The sequence below is a fragment of the Adiantum capillus-veneris genome, chromosome 18 (genome assembly GCF_014529385.1).
Source record: "Adiantum capillus-veneris isolate H3 chromosome 18, ASM1452938v2, whole genome shotgun sequence".
Taxonomy (NCBI): Eukaryota; Viridiplantae; Streptophyta; class Polypodiopsida; order Polypodiales; family Pteridaceae; genus Adiantum; species Adiantum capillus-veneris.
Window position 1 is genome coordinate 121,465,465 of NC_140948.1, and position 15,696 is coordinate 121,481,160.

The window sequence follows — 15,696 nt, forward strand, 5'->3', positions numbered from 1 at the left end:
AAGCATCAGTTCTCTCTCTCTCTTAGAGAGTCTTTTCTCTTTTTTTTTTATTAAAAAAAAAGCAAAAGCAAAATTCGCGTCGCTCATCATTTTCCAAAAAAAAAATAATTTTTTTTTTTAATAATCCGCCTCCGCGATTTCCGGAATTTAGGGTTTTTGGCAAAAATTAGGGTTTGCAGGAATTTTAGGGTTTCTGGCAGAAATTAGGGTTTCTGCTGTCCGCCACGTCATCACTTTGTGACACCCACACTAACCATCATCAACATGACACTAGAGGAGGAACAACGTAGACGCTTGCGAGGTGTACATGTGAGAGTTATCGGTCCAAAAGATCGAGATAAAGTCGAAGAAGAATTAAGCGAGCTCATGGAGTTAATGGGAATAGATAAACCAATGCACACATAGGCATGGAGAGTCGGTAAAAGAAGTGGAGGCGTTGGAGAGACATCAAAGCAAGGTGCTTTCATTTTGCGCTTTTCCACTATTCAGGTGAAGAAAGAGTTTTTGAAGAAAAGGCCCACATTAGAAAAGACCGGCATATTCCTTGGCGATGATCTCAGTCTATCACGGCTTGCCCACATACAGGAAGTTATGCCAGAGATTAGCACGGCAAAAAAAAGGGAAAAATAGCCTTCTATAGAGAAGGGAAGGTGGCCATTATGGAGAGACCCTCCACATGACGGTTGAAGACCTATGGGACCCAAACTTAAAATAGTTGTGTAATTGCAATGGGTCTCTCAAGCTTGATGTGGGTGCCTTTGAGGACAACTTTAGAGACATAGATATTGTGTTCTATTTAGAGACTCACCAAGCCCCGGGTCAGATGTTGCCACATGTGATTGGATACAGATGGGAGATGGTTGTCACAAGACGGGCACCACGTGCCAGTAGAAAAGAACAGATTGAATGCATGTTACAAGACATATAAACATAAACTGGCCAATGAACACTCCCCCCGCAAATAACCATCCAGGTCCGGGTCATGAGCTGTTCAACGACTCTCTCATCACTCCTCTTGCAAATAACCTAAAAAGGTCCAGACCATGAGATATAGAGGCCTTTTATAACCAAACGGACCCAGACCGCAGCATGCGTCATTTGGAGGTGTTGAGAGTAATGATTGCTCAGCCTTCTTAATACTCCCTCCCCGCAAATAACCTCAAGGGTCCGAGCCATGAGTATGAACAAGCTTTCTCAAACATCATTTTTCATTGCTCCACTCGGGAGTAAAATCACCAATGATTGAAACCAGTATTAAAACCAGAGTCAAACAATTCAAATTGGCTCAAAGACGGGTTTAAAACAGATACCATCCATTTCAAACAAATTCCAAACAAATTTTCAAACAATACTTTCTCAAACAGAGTTAAAGATTATCTAACTATAAAACAAGTAGAGAGTTCATTTAGGGTTTTGTTCGGACAACCGAAATGTGAGGACGATTGGCTTGCCCTTCTGTATCACGGTAATGGTTTGGTTCCGAAGCTCGAGAGTCGCAGCATTCTTGTCATGCCAAAGCATGCCCAAAAGAACGTCTCAATTGCCCATCTTCATAATGTGAAAATCGGCTTTTTCATGATAATCTTGGATAGTCAGCGGAAGAGCACCAATGAGCGGTACCACTTTTTGAGTTTGCCTTGTGGCTAGCTCAACTTCAATTTCTCCACCCTCTGCATCATAATCAAAGTCCATTTGCTTCAAGTATTCTGGATGGATGAAGTTCTCTGTAGCTCCTAGGTCAAAGAAAATTAGGGCTTTCAAACCGTTGACTTTGCCATATGCTCAACACAGTTCATTTGTACTTTCAAGGTATATGACATAGATGTCAGGTACTAATCCAATGGCCGGTTTAGCTCGTTTGGTTGGAGATGGTTTTGGGTTTCTGTCGACCGTCGACGTGGGGGTCGGCTCCGCTAGTTTGTTAGTGCGTTGGGGACAACCAAAATAGTTATGTCCTATAGTAAGGTGTCTCGTTGTTGAGGCGTCAAACAAGGCCTTTGCCGTTGACTTTCACAAGACTCTTGAGAATTTGTTGTTTGTTGGCAAGAGTTGTGGTTAGTGGCCGGAGGTTCTTTGTGGTAAACTCAAGCTTTCCCTTCATCATTTTGTAGCCGATTGCGGCATGGTCCATAAGCTCTTGCATGGTAGAGACTTGCTTGGAGAGACAAGATTCCTGCAATGGTGATGGTAGTCCAATGGTGTAGCGCTCGCAGTGGTCCTCCAAGGGAATGAACTTACAGAAGAACACCGGAAGGTAGATGTCGAGAAACCTTTGGTTATAGTCCTCCATGGTCTCTGTGGCAAGCATTTTCAAGTTGCCCTACTCTGCTAAAATCCGGACTTCAAACATAGAAGTCATGTAACTACGTGCAAAATTTGTCTTAAAAGCTTGCCAGGTCCTTAGCGCATGCGGTCATGTCGCGATTGAACTCCACCATTGCATAGCATTATCTATAAGAAATCCCGTTGCTGGAGAAATCTTGGATTCTTATGTATAGTTCCCCAAAGCATAGATGTTGTCGAATTGTTGTAGGAACTGTAATGCTTTCTTTTGATATTTCACCCCGGAAAAAGTGAAAAATTTGATTGTCGTGCCGCCATCCTTGAAATCTTTGGGTTGGTTAGGCACGTATCCTGGGTACGGATAATAAGGGTATCGAGATGGGCTCCAACCATTGTAGCCTGGTGGCGATGGTGGTGGGGAGGTGGGGGCAATGGCGGTGGCAAAGGCGGTTGCACTGTATCAGGGTCAGATGGTTGCACCATACTCCTGAAGACTCCCTCGATTGGAACAGACAGCTGGGAAGGTTGCCGGTTGGAAGCTCTCATACTATTTGGTGGCGGAGGAGGAGGTACCACCCGAGGCATCAGAGGGGGTAACATGTAATTCAAAAATTGTTAAAAACTTTGCAGCATCGGAAGATTCTACTGAGGATTCCGTGAAAGAATGTCATGAAGCTCGTCGAGAAGACTCTGCAAATATTCTGCTTAATCCATGAACACCATGTCTTAAGTTCTTTATGACTTATGCCTTGTAAGACAGAGTGGTGAAGATGGGAGCGCACCTGATGCGCGATCAAGTAAGGGCGGGAGTGCCTAATAAGTCCGGGGTCGGGATCCGAAGATACTTCAAATAAAATTCCAATAGTCTCTGATTCGCTCTGTCTCCTCTTTGTAGGACCGGTATGCTTTCAGAAAAGCACATGCTTGATGCTATGATACAATTGTCACAAGACGGGCACCACGTGCCAATAGAAAAGAACAAACTGAACAGACTTTAAGCACTTCAATAACAACTGCACTAAAAGAGAGAGAGAGCACACGCGACAGGGAGTGGCGGAATTCACCCCAGAGAGTATTGGCCCCAAACCGTGGTGTCCCTTTTTGTTTTTTTTTAAAATTACTTGAACTCAGTACAATGTCGGTATTCGTGCTATGCACCGTCTAGGGTGCGGGGGTGGGGGATGTCACAAGACGGGCACGACGTACCAATAGAAAAGAACAGACTAAACATACTTTTAGCACTTCAATAACAAGTGAATTCAAAGAGAGAGACGACACGCAACACGGAGTGGCGGAATTCCACCTGAGAGAGTATTGGCCCCAAACCCTGGCGCCCCTTTCGATATTTCTTTATATTGCATCAACACAGTACAAGCCGGTACTCGAGACTTTGCACCTTCTCCGGGAAGCATGCCAGAGAATGAGCCCTTAACACATATTTAAAGGCCCCGGGCCTATGAAAAGTAGTTTACACGAAAAGCCTTCAAACTCAAAAGCTTCTAGTCCAAAAGCAATGCCAAAAAGCTACCAGCATAAATCGCGGAAATCCGTATAGCTGCCATATCAGCAGTCAACACAAAAAGCGGAAATCCGTACAGCCTCCCTCGTTAGCACTGTCAGGGTAATTTTTGGAAATTGCCATGTCATCAGTTGCTTCTTGGGTCTTGCTTTATTTTATTCCTTTATGTCACTTGGGGCCCCATCGGATGGGGTCCCCATAAGGTGGTAGAACTTCTTCTTATGTTAATTGTTCTGCTTAGGGTGTAGGCCCCTCGATCGGCATCCGTAAGTTGGCTCCATTCTACAGGGCTTTGACATGTTAGTAGTTTGTGACAGGAGGTGGTGTTAGCAGCTCTTTTCAGGGAAGGTTTGCAGCCGCTTATACATATTGTTCGGAAAGACGATCATGCCAGGTACATGTGGGTGAGATTGAAGGCTCACACATGCAAATTTCTCTATATTGCCATATCCTACTTTGCTCGAAGTACATCAACCTATGCGTCACCTAAAGGAGAGTCTCCTTTCTCTGTGCTTGATGATGACATATGGGAGTTCTTTAGGGATGGGGACATCATTCTCCTGGGGGACTTCAATGCCCGAACGGGCAACCATTAAGTAGTCCTCTATGATACCTCGGAGGAGAGGGCAGTTCTTGAGTCCTCACCAAGTGTCCCATCTCATGGCATCTAAGGCACTAGTGCAGTCTACCTGTAACCACAATTCTTTGTGAGGGCAAAACTCCTTTCCATCAAAAGTGATGGTATCTGTAAAAACTGTGGAAGCGGTAGTAGCTTCCTTCATAGACGGCACAGATGTCTGGAGTTGCAATAAGTGCATGAATGGTATGCCAAAGATAGAATCCATCTGCCTCAACATGTCTGGCAACCAAAACTGTGTTGGCAGCTCTGGAGAAGCTATTTTTACTTGGTATTTCGGAACATGACATATGTCCTCAAAAGCAGCTAAAGGAAAATCTTGGTGCCACGGGAGTAGAAAAACCAATTTGTCCCCGAAGTCGAGAGGAGTACGATTGATGACCCTAGAGGCAAGTTCCTTTGATGAAAAATTAGCAATGAAAATACCTCTACCAAGCAAGATGATATCCTCCACTTTGCCTTCATTCAACCAATTACAGTGCAGGAAAGCCACTCACGAATGTTGACACGAGCCTAGAAGCATCCCACCAGGCGACCAACAGCCCCTCTTTGAGAGAGAATTTCAATTCGATCCCCGATCTTGCGTTGTAGATTTTTTGGGATAAACATAGAAGGCTCCATAGCACTTTGAGAGAGAGCCGATGCACTTAATATCCTTATACGAATAAAAGGGGCAGGCGGTTGAACAGGAGGAAAGGGAAAGCAAGTGGGTAAGCTGCAGGCTAGGGTTCTACTAGCTGGGTAGGCAGAAAAAGGGACGGGCAAGATGGGTTGAGATGGTGGCTGAGCAAGGTGATAGCTTGGGCGGTCAAGGGCATGGTGTGGGCTGGCAGGGGTGTGTCGGGGTAGGGTGTGGACAAGACTTAGGCGGGTTGGGACAGGTTGGGTTGAGTAAGCACAAGCGAGGGTTGGCGGGGCAAGGCACGGACAAGAAGGGTAGGCGGGGTCAGGTGGAGGCAAAGCGGGCAAAGAGACTGGCAAGAAGGGTAGGCGGGGCAGGGAACGGACAAGGAGAGCCTAGTGGGTGTAGAAAGTTTGGCACGAAGCAGCAATAGCAGGTGTAACGTAGGGACGTGAATGGTTGGACACTACTTGTAGGGCGGGGAAAGCGAAGTGCAGGGGAGGCGAGAACAAAGCAAGGGGAAATTAGCTGTTCGGATAAGGGTTTCTTGCTCGACAGTTCATTTTGGCTCGACAATTCTCTCTCTCTCTCTCTCTCTCTCTCTCTCTCATAGGCGGAGGGCCTACCTTACTACTTGATACTTGGAGTTTGTCTACCATCATACCTATCTTCAAGTCAGGGGACCCTATGGAGCTTGGGAACTACCGCACTGTCATGATTGGACGCATCCATCCTTGAGCAACAGATGAGTAGATGGGTAGAGAGAGCGGGTGTACGCGCATCAAGACATGCGAGTTTCACGAGAGGTTTCTCTACTCTTGATCATATTCTGACACTTAGAGCCATTATTGAGGAGGGGAGATCACATGGGAGAGGGCTCTATTGTTGCTTTGTGGAATTCCGTAAAGTCTTCGATACAGTGCCTAGAGCTAGATTGATGCACAGAGTGCAGGAGATGGGGGGTACCTGTAACGATGATGGGCACCACGTGCCAACGGAAAAGAACAAATTGAACAACTTTAAGCACTTCAAATAACAACTGAACTGAACATGATATGAGGAGTGGTGGTGTTCCACCCCAAGAGAGCACTGGCCTCAAACCTTGGCACCCCTTTCAATATTTCTTTATACTGCTTGAACTCAGTATAATGTCGGTACTCCAATCCCTGCACCTCATGCAAAAGCATGCCAGAGAATGACCGCTCCGCACATATTTAAAAGCCCTTGGCCTTGAAAAGCAGATACATGAAAAGCTTCATACTCAAAAGCAATTGGTACAAAAGCTAGCATTGAAAGTCAGCCAGCGTGAATTACGAATATCCGTATAGATGCCTTGTCAACACAACAACGTAAATTACGGGATTTTGTAATGTGTGCCACGTTAGCATGCCAACGTAAATTGCGGGATTCCGTATTGTCTGCCTCGTCATCAACTGCTACGTTGTGTGTGTGTGTGGGTCCAGCTTTATTTACCGTCTTCAGGTTGCTAGGGCCCCATGATGGGGTCCCATAAGTTGGTTGGAACTTCTTTTTAAAAATAGGCCTCTTGGCAAGACTTTATAAGTTGGTAAAACTTCTTTTGTTGCTTCGTTTAGGGTTCAGGCTCCTTGGCCAGGATCTGCAAGCTAGCTCCATTCTTCAATGGCTTGAGACGTCAGCAGTTTGTGACAGTACCCACAGAGTTGATATGGGGGATCATGGCTCAGATTGATACGGTGCACAGAGTTAGATTGATGCGTAGATTGCAGGAGATGGGGGTACCCATAGAGTTGATTTTGGGCCTCGATCATGGCTCTATACAAGTCATTAGTGGGGCATGTGCACACTCTAGAGGGGGTTTCTCATTTGGTTTACTCCACTACCGATGTGAAATAGGGCTGCTTGCTATCTCCTACACTATTTGGCATGTAGTGGGTGAGGTTTCCGACTACATTGAGAGGGATAGTGATAGAGGAGCACAATTGGCAGGGACATGGATGCCACTGTTGTTATATGATGATCATACTGTGTTGATTTCCGACTCCCCGAAGGGGATGCATCGTCACTTAGATGCTATGTACACATTTGCTCATGATAGTGGATTGTTTGTTAACTTGGGGAAAACCAAGGTTATGGTGTTTAACACCACACCACAGTGGGTCAACACCCACATTTATATATATGGCCTAGAGACGATGGAGTATATAGAGGCATACACCTATCTTGGGGTAGTCTCCAATGGATCGATGTTTTCATTGAGGAGAGCAGCACAGACTAGATTGACAAGAGCTTATGCAGCCTTGGGAGTAGAGAGGATGTGCTCGTCGCAGGTTCAATTTCAGGAACCTGGAACTTTTGATAAAAGCTCTTGCTTATTGATACTCTAGTGGCTTCAGCTATGCCTTGCGGAGTTCAAAAATGTCCTTCATGGATAGTTTATGGGACCTCGTTAGAGACAGGAATGCTTGGCTAGCCCTTGAGTCATCTTGACAGCTAGGAGGGCTACAAGGGGATACAACATGTTGGTATGGGCATATGACATTCATCCCATGGAATACGATGTGCTATTGGTCAAATGTGCACATTATCACAACAGTTAGAGATTGAGACTGACAGATTTAGGAGAGTACCAACAGAGGCCAGGATTTATAGAGACAGAGTTACATCACATTTGTCATTGTCCGGTATACTATGAGATACTAGGCCACTTTCATTGTCTATTCAAAGAGGGCTATGAGATATCAGCATCAGAGATGCCTTTGGTTTTGAAAGTACATACGCCTTGTTTCCAAAGTACCATGCATGTGTTTGTATATTGTGGAAGTACATGTCTTTTTTTTTGCTAAGTACCATGCATGTGTTTGTACATTGGGAAAGTACATATGCCTTTGTTGCAAAATACCTTTCATATGTGCTTGGTAAGTTCTTGTGATTGGTACTTTGACCTTGTCCTTGGTACTCTCATAGGTACTTAGAGTGTATCCTTGGTACTTTTTTGACATGGACTAATATTTACTTGTCAAGTGTGGTGCAAAAAGAACTAATTGATGTGGCAGCATCAGAAACTACATGTGTTGCTCAAGTCACATTTTTTGAGAACTTGTTGGAGCAAGTGAAGAGAGGTAACTCAACATTGCTACATCCCACAATTGGCGAGCATGGGAGTCACTCAACATGCCAAAGGGATGTGGGTGTCCATGTATCTGGGCCTCGTCACAAAACCATCCTCAATAAGCTGAAGAAGATGCTCTCTATAGAAAGCCATCTCTGTGCCTAGTTCTTGCGCCGATTGTAACGAAGTCCTCTCGGTATCTAGCTGAGTCAGGACTTGGCAGATGAGCCTGGTGATCTTGGACTGTGTTAGAGTCAAAGAGGATGCATCCGTCGATGAGTATTGGAAGGGGGGCAATTTGACCATGCTAAACCCATGTGTCTGAAACCATGATGTCATCTCTCCATACCAGCATGTTGTATCCTTGCATAGCTAATTGTCTAGAGGACTCAAGTGCTAGGCGGGCATATCTATCTCTAGGGAGGTCCCATAAGCAATGTATAAAGGAGATTGATATGGTGAGTGCCTCAACCACTAGTCGGCGGCACCTAGCTCTACTCGAATAATGTCATGTGGTACTGAAGCCTTGGCTCTAATAAGCCACGAGAGGCCATATGTGAATGTGGGTGTTGCTCTCTTGATGCACTGTGGGGTGGTATTTTTTTACACCATAACCTTGGTTTTACCAAGGTTGACAGACAAACCATTGTTGTGGGCAAACCTATGTGCAATGCGTCCAAGTGACGTTGCATCCCCTCCGGAGAGTCGGAGATCAATACAATGTCATAAGCATATAACAATAGTGGAATCCATGTCCATGACAACTGTGCCCCTCTATCACGATCTCTCTCAATACAGTCAGAAACCCCATCTACATACATACCAAGTGGAGTAGGAGAGAGCAGGCAGCCCTGCTTCACCCTGATAGTGGAGTGCTTCACCCTGATAGTGGAGTGAACCAATGTAGATAGCCGCTCTGGAGTGCGTACATGCCTCACTATTGACCTGTATAATGCCATGATTCCCCAAATTAGCAGTATGGGTACTCCCATCTCTTGTAGTCTCCGCATCAATCTAGCTCTGGGCATTGTGTCAAATGCTTTGTGGAAATCCACAAAGCTACAATGGATCTGGTTCCCATGTGATGTGCTCTCCTTAATAATGGCTCTGAGTGTCAGAATGTGGTCAAGAGTAGAGAACCTCTCCTGAACCATCCTTGCTCGGTTGTGTGTATGCCCTCCCTCTCTGTCCATCTACTCGACTGTCGCTCAATAATGGATGCGTACAACTGTGCCAATGTGTGTCCGATCATGATAGTGCGATAGTTCCCAAGCTCCATAGGGTCTCTTGACTTGAAGATGGGTATAATAGTAGATAAACTATTAGATAGGCCCGCACACATGGCACGATTGAACGTCATTGCTAGAAGCTCTATGAGCAGATCCTTGGCATGTATAAAATGCTCATCCACTAAGCCATCATGATCATATGCTCTTCTAGTCCTCATCCTATCAATGGTCTTCTTCACCATCTCAACGGTGAAAAAAGCACACGTGTGTGGGAATGGCTCGGGGGGGGCGGGAAGAGGCGTCTGTCGAGGAACTGTGTATAGAGATGATGCACACTGGCTTGAGGCCTCTGTAAAAGTAATGGCAAGAGGGGGTAGTGCTCGTGAGAGAGTCGCCATGCCTCACCTGAGTCCTGACTGAAGAATAGTTGATAAAGACCTTGCTCTAGTCTAGCTAGAAAAGCCCTCTTCTTCCGCCGCACTATGTGTCGAAAGGCAATCCGAGACTATCTGTGAGTGGTGTCCCCCAAAAGCACCTCCCTCTGAAGTCTTGCTCTGATCTTCGGGCACTCCTCATCATACTAGCTGTTTTGGGGCATGCTTCCTGAACGTCGTCTTTGCTCAGACTAGGTGTGTGGGTACGCCTCTGTTGCTGCAAAGTCTATGTCAGTACAGTAGTAAGCTCCTCCAGAGGTCGCCATGGCTCCTGAGTGCAAAGGCGTCTGTAGATCCTGTCTATGTAGACAGAGTCTATCTCCCATGCGAGGGAGTAGTGAGTAGGGGCTGCTACCCGTGACATGTGTGCCAACACTAAACTGGAAAGAGATGGTCATTGATACAAGGGCATGATCTACTGCCACCCCAACAGGTATGGGTCTAACTGAGAGGTCTTGGATACTAGACATAAAGCTCGGTTGTGCCATGACATAATCCACTGTGCTGGTTCCATGTTTGTGTGGAAAGCATGTCCATGTCTATCAAGTATCGTCCATACTTCGTATGCTCCACATCCTATGATAATCTAGATAGGCCCATCTCTGCAATATCTAGCTCCCCTAACATTTGTTGTGAAGCATCATATTGTTTGGTGTTGGGCAGTCCTAGCATTAAAGTTCCCCAGGATGATGATGTCACCATCCCGTGAGAACTCCCATATGTCATCATTCAAAAGAGAAAAGGGTGACTGTCCCATGGGTGTTGCATATACTGATGTACCCGGAGGAAAGTTACAAATAGCAATGTAGAGATATTTGCGCGGCTTTGCCCTTAGTCTCACCCACATGTACGTGGCTTGCTCATCCTTGTGAGCTATATGTACCAATGGCTGCAACTCCTCTCTTAATAAAACTGCCACCTCCCTGGACCCTCGTCCTGTGCTTTGATCGAGTCTCTTATGTGCAAGTTGTCTCCCGTCTGTATCCGTTGACATGTGGCATAGACTGCCCAGGGGCATGATGTGTCTTAAGAGTAGAAGATGATGTCCCTCCCAGTGAAACTATCCTCAAAAGCACCCACATGTAGGCGTAGGGATCCATTATAGTTCCAAGTAGCAACTTTGAGTGTGGTCTCATGGGTCTTGCACCGTCATGCGGAGCGTCGCTCCAATATCACCACTCTTCCGTTCTGATAAAAAGCAATCTTTCCTTTTTCCCTTGCTGCTCTAATATCCGGAGTTACCTCTTGCATACGGGCAATCTGAGAGAGAAATGAAATGAAATGTTATATTAACGTCTTCAAAAGGCCAAAGTGACCTATGAGACGAGAAAGTTACAATGTGGTGGATCGGATACAAAGTCAGAGTCAGAGTAACAAGATGACAACAATGACAAAAATGAAATGACAAATGTCACAATAAAATACTATGGAATCCTAAACTACTAGGTGTGAACTAAGCAGTTAGCTGGGATAGCTAGATCACAAGAGATCCAGCATCGGTCGTTGGCGGATCTCGTCAATCTCCTCCATGGTTAGTAGTGTGACCGGGCGTCGTGCATGCCAAAGTGATCCGAATCCTCTGATGCAGCCTTCTCGGTGTGTGTAGTCCTCCGCAGTCGTGGGCGTCTGGATCTTCCCAGCTCAGTCGCTCGGTCGATCAGTGTGCCTCTGGTGTGAGACGACGAGCTCTGCTGTGGTAGTAACTCCTCCGAGTGTCCAGTGGCAGCAAGAGAGAGAGAGAGAGAGAGAGAGAGAGAGAGAGAGAGAGAGAGAGAGAGAGAGAGAGAGAGAGAGAGAGAGAGAGAGAGAGAGAGAGAGAGAGAGAGAGAGAGAGAGAGAGAGAGAGAGAGAGAGAGAGATGAAATGTTATATTAACGTCTTCGAAAGGTCAAAATGACCTATGAGACCAAAAAAGTTACAATTGGTGAATCTGATATCATGTCTGAGTACGGAAATTACAAAGTTACAAAGAACTAACACTAAGACACTAAAGAGAGAGGAAATAAATCTGAAGTTGATTCGGAATTGAGACGAGATACCGGGGTGGGGTGGGGTGGGGGTTGGTGGGTTTAGATGAATTCTCTCATCGGTCGCTGTCGGATCTCATCAACCTTCTCCATGGTCAGTACTCTGGTTGGGCGTCTTGCATGTCGAGGTAGAGTGATCCGTATCTTCTGTTGCAGAGAGAGAGAGAGAGAGAGAGAGAGAGAGAGAGAGAGAGAGAGAGAGAGAGAGAGAGAGAGAGAGAGAGAGAGAGAGAGAGAAATGAAATGAAATGTTATATTAACGTCTTCAAGAGGCCAAAGTGACCTATGAGACCAAAAAGTTACAAGGTGGTGGATCTGATACAAAGTCACACAGAGAGAGAGAGAGAGAGAGAGAGAGAGAGAGAGAGAGAGAGAGAGAGAGAGAGAGAGAGAGAGAGAGAGAGAGAGAGAGAGAGAGAGAGAGAGAGAGAGAGAGTGAAATGAAATGAAATGAAATGTTATATTAACGTCTTTAAAAGGCCAAAGTGACCTATGAGACCAGAAAGTTACAATGCGGTGTATTTGATACAAAGTCAGATTAACAAAATAAATTAAACTAGGAAAACAAAATATAAATACTGCGGGATCCTAAACTAAGTAGTACAATGTGAAGACAATATGGGAGGGGAGTAGAGATCCATCTTCATCTGCACTCTGGACGACGAAAGAGTATGGCTTGAATCCTTTGCCGTAGCCTCCTTCGAAATTGTGTAGCTCCTCTCCTCCCTCGGGGTCATCTAGATCTCCCTAGCTCCAATGCTCGGTCTATGAGAATGCCAGTAGTGCGGGTAGACCTCTCCACCATCGCTGGTTGCTCCTCTGTCTGTTCTTCTGGGTGTACAATATCTAGTGTAAAGAAATCTGTGATCTGTCTCTGGGGATGTCTCTCTTCACCTCTCCTTAGTAAGGTTCCTCTATGCTTGTGTAACTCAAGTAGATAAAGCCCAAGACATCTTTGATCCTCATAACTCATGACCCTAGATAGAGGCCCAAAACCTTCTTTGAATAGACAGTGAAAACGACCTCGTATCTCATAGTACACTGTGCAATGACATATGTAATGTACTTCTGTCTCTGGCTCTAGATGGCATAAGCGGCATATTCTGTTATCTGCCGGTTTCCTTCTGAATCTGCCAATCTCAATCTCGAGCTGATGTGAGGACGTGCGTATCTCGCCAATGGCACACCGCAAACCATGCGAAAGATGCGTGTCCATATAGCTAGGTCGAATCACAAACCCATCCTCCGTGAGGTGGAGAAGGTGATCTCTATAGAAAGCCATCTTTGTGCCCAACTCTTGTAACGGCTCTATCCATGTCCTTCTCGTGTCCAGCTGGATCAAATCCTGACGGATGAGTCTATTAATCTCTACCCGTGTCAGAGACCTCAAGGGTGCCTGAAGAGAGTATTGAAAAGGAGGCAACCTATCCATGGTGAAACCATGTGTCTGAAACCATGATGTCATCTGAGCATACCAGCATGATGTATCCCCATTAAAAGCTAATTGTCTGGAGGACTCTAGAGCCACCCTGCCATATCTGTCTCTGGTAGTATCCTATAGACTGTGTACTAAGGAGACTGATCTTGTGAGCGCCTCAATCTCCATAGGGGGGGCAGCTAATTCCGCTCGAATGATATCATGCGGTACAGAAACCTTGGCTCTAATCAGCCGAGAGATCATAGATACCAGGGGCTTGTCCATACGCCTCCACCCATCCTGGCCTATAGAAGGTCCCCAAACTTACACCCCATATAACATAGTAGAGGCTACCAAAGTATCAAAGAGCCATAACTTTGTCCTAGGTTCTTGGAACTGAACTTGTGAACACATCCTCTCCATTCCTCCGAGAGGCGCACCGGCTCTAGTTAGTCTAGTCTCTGCTGCTCTTCGCAAAGAAAAACTCGGCCCCGTGAAGACTACCCCTAGGTAAGTGTATGCATCTGTATACTCCACAATCTCCTGACCATATTTGAAAGTAGGTACTGATCTCCTGACCCATTGCGGTGTGGTGTTAAACACCATAACCTTTGTTTTACCTAGGTTTACACCCAGGCCACTATCCTCTACAAAACTGCGTAGTGCGTCCAGATGTCGTTGCATACCTTCTGGTGAGTCAGATATTAGTACAATATCATCAGCATAAAGCAACAATGGAATCCACGTCCCTGTCAATTGGGCACCCCTGTCACCCTTTCTTTCAATGTAATCAGACACCTCATCCACATACATACCGAATAGAGTAGGAGACAATGGGCAACCTTGTTTCACTCCAATAGTAGAGTGAACTAAATCAGATACCCCTACTGGAGTGTGTACATATCCCACCACTGATTTGTACAAAGCCATTATCCCCCAAATTACCTCTATGGGCACCCCCATCTCTTGCAGTCTGTGCATCAATCGAGCCCTTGGTACCATGTCAAATGCTTTGCGAAAATCCACAAAGCTACAATAGATCCGTCTCCCATGTGCTCTGCCCTCCTCAATGATGGCCCTGAGTGTCAGAATATCATCAAGAGTGGAGAAACCCCTCCTGAAGCCGGCCTGACCCTTTGCTCGTACACCCTCGCCCTCTGCCCAGCTACCTAGGTGTTGCTCCAGAATAGACGCATACAATCGTGCCAATGTGTGTCCAACCATAATAGTGCGGTAATTCCCAGGCTCTGTAGGGGTCACCAGCCTTGAAGATGGGCACAATATTAGACAACCTCCAGGTCTCAGGTAATCCCTCACACATGGCACGATTGAACAACTCTGCGAGAACCTCCATCAACATATCCTTGGCATGTATAAAGTGCTCCGCTACTAGACCGTCATGATCATATGCCTTCCCGGTCCTCATCCTGTCGATGGCCCTTCGTACCATCTCAGGCGTAAAGAAAGTGCTCGTAGTTGGGCAAGGCTTGGTAGGGTCTGGAAGGGGTTCCTGTCCCGGAACCGTATATAATGATGTCGCATATTGGCCCCACACATCAGGTGAAGTAATCACTGGGGGAGGAGAGTGCTCATGGAAGAGCCGCCATGCCTCTCCTGAGTCCCTACTTAAGAACATCTGATATAAGTCTCGCTCCATCTGAGCTAGGTAAGCTCGCTTCTTCCGTCGCACAAGGCGTCGGAAAGCAATCCGAGAGTGTTTGTAAGTGATGACTCCTAACAGAAGATCCCTCTGAAGCTGTGCCCTCATCTCTCTGCATTCCTCATCATACCAACTATTCTGGGGCATGCTCGCAGCATGTCGTCTCTTACCCGGCTGAGTGTGTGGATATGCCACTGATGCAGCCCTATGCAATGTCTCAGTCAGTATATTGGTGCACTCCTCCACTGAGAGGCCTGTACCATTTCTGCCAGCTGTGCCTTCCAATAGATGGTCCCAGATCTCCTCTGTATAAACGAAATCAATCTCTGGTGTAAATGTATAGCGGGTGTGTGGCCTGGCTCCTAGTGTCTGGGTTGTACTATACTGAAATTTAACGGATAGTGTCAATAGGGCATGATCTACTGCTATGCCCATTGGCTTGGCTCCCACCGTGAAATCTTGAATGCAGGGGATAAAGATCGGTTGTGCCATAACATAATCTACTGTACTGGCCCCATGTCTATGTGGAAAGCATGTGAAACCGGCTGCTCCAGGAAATCGCTATAAGCCATTAAGTATGGCTAATCCATGTGTGGTCATCATTTCCATGAGGTATCTCCCATACTCCGTTTGCTCTCTGTCATCTGAGCATCTGTCAAGCCCCAACTCACCCGCATCCAGCTCTCGAAGCACCTCATCTGAGGTGTCGTAGAAGACTGTCTATGAGTTACCCGTTCGGGCATTGAAGTCCCCTAGGAGAATGATATCACCATCCCT

At 46.1% G+C, this 15,696-nt stretch overlaps 1 protein-coding gene across 1 annotated transcript in view; it reads left to right on the plus strand.

Moving 5' to 3' along the window:
* The window catches only part of AIR9 (Outer arm dynein light chain 1 protein), a 62,811-nt gene that overhangs the window by 37,420 nt on the left and 9,695 nt on the right, over positions 1-15,696 (plus strand). The gene's annotated exons all lie outside the window — the stretch shown is intronic.